Source organism: Athene cunicularia (assembly GCF_003259725.1).
Source record: "Athene cunicularia isolate RWA chromosome 28 unlocalized genomic scaffold, athCun1 chr28_part1, whole genome shotgun sequence".
Classification (NCBI taxonomy): Eukaryota; Metazoa; Chordata; class Aves; order Strigiformes; family Strigidae; genus Athene; species Athene cunicularia.
In genome coordinates, this window is record NW_020799139.1 from 1939616 (window position 1) to 1946975 (window position 7360).

Genomic DNA, 7360 nt, shown 5'->3' on the forward strand with positions numbered 1-7360 from the left:
ACAGGAAACAATATAAATTAGAATTAGAAAGAGTCATCTAGTCGTTCTTCAAACCTCCATCCAAACAGCGAGAGCATTCACTCCAGCGTGCTGAAGGCAGCAAGATCACACACGTTGGGGCGTTTTAAGCTGCCGCTGCTGCCATTAAAGCCGAGGAGCAGCAGCGGCAGCGCTGAGCCTGGCACAGAGACTGCAGACTTACCTCCTCTGAAAGGTGCAAATGCAAAGCATATTGACCCCATTGCTCCCCGGCAAGGTTGTGAGCGCAAACCAACCCCAGCAGGCACCCGCAGGACCCTATTCTGTGATGAACAGAACGCTCGGGAGTCCTGTAAGAGCTCAAGATAGAAATGGAGGCACAGGAACCATCCCCTGCCTGCATGGCACATCAGCCCCAGGAAGAGGTGTCAGACATCCCCTGCTACACGCCCAGCCACCACCCAGCCGTGCACCAGCACCGGTCTCCTGCCTGCAGCTTCGGAGCATCATCAGCCACCACGGCTCCAACCCGGCTGTCAGGCAGACACGGGCACCACTAAGACGACATACAGAACGTCAAGTCCTCTGAGGCTTCCAAGAAATCTGCTGCATTAAGACACCCGCTAGACTCACTCCAGTCCAGCCCACGAGGCATCGATATCTGCCAGCCTGTGTATTTGTTCCCTTTCCTATCAAACCCAACTCTCTGGGCTAAAAATCCAGAGACAACTGCTGAAAGCAAAACCCCACAGCTGCCCAACAGGCACGAGGGTCCCAGAGCCTCTTTCCAGGTGCCTCGGTCCATGAGGGGCATCCACCTTGAGCCCCCTCCCGAGAAAGCCTCCAAAGCTGCAGCTGTAGGCGAGCATAGGGGAGGTTGCTGCTGGAGCCTGATGAGATAACACGTGAAATAAAACAGAACTAAGCCAGACCGGTTTAAGTTGATATAAATTGTTCTTTTTCTTTGCTACCAGAGGTACGCAGACTCCACGGATGAGCATGGAGAAAGTCTGCATCAGACATACCACCTGCATCATCCTCACTAAACCTTTCCTTTTGAGCACCTTTATCACTTCACCTCCCACTAAAGAAAAAAACCTGTTAAAATAGACCTAGTGTTCAAAGACAGGTTCTAAAGAAATTTAAGTGTAAAAAAAGGCCCAAAAGACTCGATGAAAAAGGCAGCAGCACGCCAGCAACCACGTGTCTTCACTTCCCGAAGCTAAAGTACCGCTCTGCCCATCACGCAGTAACCCCAGGCCCTGCACCCAGCTGAAGTGTGGTGCCCTCTGCCTGAAGATGCCCCCGCAGAGCCCCGCATCACCCCATGTCACCCCACATCACCCCGCAGGACTCGCCACCTTTCCACGAACGCAAGGACAAAAGCCTGTGTGACACAGCACAGCCCCATCCCTGCCCAGCTGAGCCGCAGCAGCGGGTACCAATGCTTTCACCACACAGCTTCACACTATGAAATGTTTAAGAAAAATTACCTAGTGTTATGAGACAGCACCACAAAACAAAATGTGTTTGTTGGTTTTTAACAGAGCCATTTACCACATGTTCTTCATCTCCGGGCCCTGTATTTACAGAAAAACTACTCGTATAACAAAGCTTTGCTATGCTTGAGAGCATCACAGAAATAAGCCTTTTTTTTTTTTTAAAAAAAAAAGCATATTTAGAAAGCAGTATCCAAATAATACTTTGCCCTTTTTTGGTATCTTTTATCAAAAGCTTCTTAAGAAGCAATAGTTTGCTTCCCCTACTAATCTGGTGTTGAAAAAAAAAAATCTCCACTGCCTCATAATCCTGTTGACGCTCCTAAAAATCTCCAGTCAGAGCCTTGGGAAGTTCCTGAAGTCTGTTGTCCCAGGGACAGCATCACTTCTGCTCTGCCTCTGCACACAAAGCAGGTAACAGGGTCCTCAGGAGCTGGCTGCATGCGCTGCAAACACGAGTTGTTGCACAGCCATTACAAGAATTCTACAATTTATGATTGAAGAAATACTCCTGATCAGATTCAACCAGTGAGCTCAAGTATCAACCAACAATAAGCAGAAGAAATACAAAAGATGTGGACAAAAGCCTCTCAAACACTGTTGCAGAGTTAAGTGGAAAGTGTCCAAGACCACCCTTCTTCCCACCTAGCCATTATATTTTCAATTAGCATAAGGCTACAGGTTAAGCCAGCAGGTCCCTCATTTCTTGGGTTTGAAGGAATGGGAATTTCCAGAGCAACACCATTCACAGCAAGCAAGCAGCCAGCAAGAGAAAGACGGAGACACACACAGAGCCAACACAGATCCCTTTTGCAGTAATTAAAATACTGCATTTGATTTTTTTTTACCTTGTACGCACTTAAAAAAAATTCAACTTTGAGAGAAGCCAGCCGCATTGCTCTGCCGGGCAGTCCAAAACCCGACCCACGGGCACTAGCGCTCGGGTTAGCTCGAGACAATCAGTCCCCACAGGAATCTGAACCCGTAATTACAGCGTATCACAGCAGTCTGCACATGGAAAATATGAAGGAGAAAGGCTTTATTTATGCCGGGGACAACAGTTTCAAGGATGATATGATTAAATCAAGGAAAAACGGTTAAATGCAGAAAGCTAGCCAATTCAGGGAGTTCTTAGAAGAAAACCAGCTGCACCAAGGACTCTTTGGCTTCTCAAACTACAGGAAAAACGCCCTCGCACGGGAGAACTTTGAACCCGAAATGCCTTGGGAGCACTCACCAGGATGCTCACGGCTAAAAATTGAGACAGGCGCTGAACTTTATTACCTCCAGCAGCAGGAACCCTCCTGCCAGCCTGCGGCCCCTCCCTCGGCTCAGGGTGTTAACGAATTTCCTACACCACTAGCAGTTTGCTTTGTTAAGCCTCAAACAAGATTTCCTGCCCCTGCACCAACCTTCCCCAAGTGCTCTAAAGACATTTGCATCTTCCCCAGGCTAGCAGAACTCTCCTCCGAAAATGAGGGAGCAGCACACATTTTAATCAGGGTGGTCTGCCCGCAGACAGGTTGTATTTTACCTACAAAACAACAGTGTACACAGTTATTAGACAAACAACCTCTCCCAGCTGTTACTTACTGAAGAGAGTAGGAAGTGGTTACTCTCTCGAGCTACAGCTTAACCACAGCAACTTTTAATTTTTTTTTTTTTCTTCTTACTGCAGTACGAAGGGAGCGCAGTAAGAGCGCACCAAAGAGATGCACACAATACATCTCCTCTGTTAGTTGACAACCCTCTTCTATTTCGGGAATGCTCATCTGCAGGTGGAATTGGATTTATGTTCCCATGACTGACAACACAACTCACTCGACTCCGCTCCATCCCGGCCTATGGCAGCTGCTGCTATTTTGAGCACTGTGCCTCTCCAGCGCTGCCGAGCAGTATTATTCAAAGGTGAGAACTATTTCCAGATAACACGAGAACAGCATTTTTCACACTTAAAAAAAAAATAAATAAAAATCACCATGGATTTTTAAGAAGTTTTGCAAGAGGGTGAAGAACCCTCCCCAGCGAAGCCAGGGTCTACCTGCATTAATGGGATTTTCTTATACATAACCCATGGAGATGCTGAGACGATTAAAACGAAATTAGTCACTGCCCTATAATCTACTTCCTGGCCTGCTGGAATGGGCAAAATAGTCTTACCCAGGCTATCGCAAAGATATTCTTCACCACAAGTAGAAAAGCATCTATTCCCTCTATCCTGACAAGAACTTTGCCTTCTGGCAACAGACCGGCAACGTTGTCCTTCCAAAGTCACAGCCACAGACAGTCTACCCTGGAATTGTCCCCAGAAATATCCATAAACCAGAAAGAAAGAGAAAAAGTGATGTAACATGGAGTCAACAGCATATGTACTCCTAACAAAAGTGTTATGCCTAGAGCATATCATTTTGTTTTTCACAAAAATACCTTTCACAAACACGCACCAAAAGAGCAGGTTGGTTTTAGACTAAAGAACTGTAAGAGTTAACTGCTCCTTAGGAGCCTGTAGAAAGTGTCAACCTAGATCCCCAGAAAGAAAAGCTGAGGGTGGGATAATAAGGCAAAGAATGTTAACCATCTAATTAGCAATCAGAGAAAGAAGAATTTTGTGATCAGGCAGAAGCGCTGACTTCTTAAAAGCTGAATATTGACCCGTGCAGGCACTGCAGTTCAGGCAGAGCCACTCTCACTCGGGTCCCTCACACAGAGCCTTTAATTCCTACGGGCAGGCGGTGCTGCAAGATGAAGGGCTGAGGGGGACGATCTACCAGAAGGTCTGGAATCAGAGCAGCTCAGCTTCTTCAGCTGAAAGGCTGCCCACCACGGCTCTCGTGATCCCACTTCCACTGCAATTAGCCACAAAAGCTGTAGCAGGTCAGCAATTGTTTCAGCCTTCAGAAGCTTGTGTCCTCCACGATGCCTGTAATGAACAATGCCCGGACAAATTAAATTCTAGTCAAGTCGTCACCAGCTGCAGCTCATATGCACACAATTTTTTAACTAACATTCTGAAGCAAGCCCTTCCTTGTCCTCCATAAGCTGAATTGCTTGTGCCCCACAGGGCTGTTAGAAAATAATTACTTCTCTAAACCCACAGGCTACTCTTCCAAAGTAGGTGTGCGCCATGACTAATATCTGGCAACCAACCAGTTCCATCTGCATTGGTATGCTGCGAGCACAGAGCCACTGCTGTCACTTGCAACAGCTCCTGTTATATCTACGCTAACAAATGTGAAATCCTTTTTTTCACCCCAGTGCCCTATGTTAAAAAAGCTGCATATTTCTGTTGGCGTCTTTACGAAGTGTAGCTGCTATTTATCACACGCACCAACAGACCAGACTTTGAAGGGAACGCTCTGCGCTCGACAAGTTTCTACAAGGGGCCGTAGCACCGCAGAGTTGAGTGCTGACAAACGAACCTGGCGTTGCACCTCTGCAGCCTACATCAGCAGAAAACACAGGATTTTGTCACCTTGCCCTGAGAAGATACGTGCAGTGAGCCCCTTCAGAGCACAGGGTGGGATTTATGCTTTGACACTTGCAGAACAGGCCACGATGGGATTAGAGAATTCCACCCGCTGCTCCCGCAGCTCCTCCTGGGACACGCTCCCCCCCACAACCAGTATCGTGGCACCAGTAAACAGGAGTTCAGTCAGAGGAGCAGGGAACGCATAGCACAGCCCGAGGCAGCTCTTTCAGATGGCTGCTGAAGCGCTGGGAGCCAAACCCAACTTAGTAAAACAGGCTGCGGGCAAGACTCGGGAGAGAAAAAGGTACCGACGCGCACGCTGCTGTGCCTGAAGGTCCACTGAGTATGTCGGAATTAGGAGTTTGCTCCCCAAAAGCCTGGCACGCTGCGCAGTCCCACGTCACCGAGCACACCCCATCCAAACCGACGGCACCTGACGGACGGACACCCGGACTCTGGAAAACAAATGGGTCTGGAAACCCTCTGTAGGCAAAGCAGCACCGGGTTATAAATGGGAAAAGACATGAGAGGTTAGTTTATCTCCCAAGTACTTTTACAGTCCTCTTTCAGAACTTTTCTTAGTCACATCCACCTGAAAGCAAGCTCCGGGTCCCACCTGTACCAAACCCCCCAGTAAATCATCGTGCTGACCAGCGTCTCATCCAGCCACCTGCAGGTACCTTCACCCGATCCAGACAGCGACCAGAGCACGGGGGAAGAGTCCTCTTCACTTACACATTTCCTGTGTTCCTTCTTTACCAAAAAAACACTCAAGAAACCCACAAACCAAACCAACAAAATTAAGCCCAGTGGTTCCCTGACCACATGAAAAAATACAGTTTAAAGACCATCAACACTTGAATTTCCAAGTCTTGCACAGTTTTGTCTCCAAACTTCATTCCTTTCTTAGTCAACAACCCACTCTCAACTGCTAGATAATACTTATTTATTTTAGAACATTCTTTTCATCCTTCCTTGCTTTTCAAAACCGATACCTTCCAAAATTTCATGTAAAGAATATAACTTCCTGAATATTTATTTCCCCATTTTTCAGCTACAGTTCCGGTACTTAAGCAGAAAATATGCTGCTACCAGGAGGCATGTTCCACTTCCATTTACTAGCTTTAACACATACTTCGTAAAAACTAATTTTATCTCCTTCCAGATGATCAGCACCACTTTTGTTTCACGATTTACCAGTCAGGATCTTACAAGGACGGAGGCCAATGGGTCAAGACCAAGAGTGTAACTCCACACACGATGCAACGACGGGAGTGACGACATGGTTTAATCGGGATGAGCTGAGGTTAAACCTGCCTGGCGCTGGCCTAACACAAGCTGGCCATCAGATGCCACCGTGGACATGCATGACACTCGTGGTGTTACGGGAAAAATGGTTTCCCAACGTTTTGCCCAAGACACAATGAGTGTGATGCTCCTTGAAAACGATGCTGGAGCTGTTTAGTCATTGGAAATGCTCAGACACCCAGCACTTCCACACACATGCTTCCACCCCAGCCCGAAGAGCACCCACTGCTAAGATTATTCTTATCAACAGAATTCTGAAATTAGAAGCAAAAAGGTTCAATTTCTTGGCCTAAACTAAGCATCTTTCTTTTAAAAAAGGAAAAGAGCCCCTCAGGCCTTTTTTTTTTTTTCCCCAACAGAAAAGTTGCATAGTAACATTAAATTCACAACATTTGTGTTTTGGAATTGTACCATAATTCATAGCAAGTAACTGAAAAGAGAAACTGTGATACGTCATGATTTATTGAGCATCAACACTGATCCTTTGCCAGCAAAAAAAAAAGTTACCCTTAGACTGGAGGAAATGAGAATAACCATGACTACAGCAGGAATAACCTCCTAAAAGCAGTTTCTGCAGCATGTCCACAGAGAAATTCTTCTGTAGTTTCAGAACTGCAGCAAAAACATCTGAGGACAAACTACAAAGGGTTAAAACACCCAAGAAACATTTAGAGCTTGTGCATTTTTCAAAGAGCAGATGAGGCAGAAACAGACAAAAAAGCCTTCAGGGCTCAAAAATCCCCAAACTACTCTATATATTTAAAAATAGAATTACTTTTTTCTGAAGGGGCTAAGCTGAAAAAATAAAATAAAAATAATTTTTAAAAAAAGCTTTTGGAGAACATTAGACTGTCAGCCTCACTTGCTGGCTGCTCCCCGGAGCCAGGAGAGGAGGCTGTCACAGACCAGCCCTCCCACCACCCCCGGGGCCCCCCATCACCCAGCACTGCCCCTCTCTGCACCCACCTCCAAACACAGCCCCGGGTCCCCTCCTCACACTGACCCTCATGGAGAAACGACCCCCCCGGCCCACCAGCGCTCCGTGATCCCCATCCGTTACCCGCTCAGCGGCTCAGCCCTGTCCTTCACCCCCCCACCACAAGCT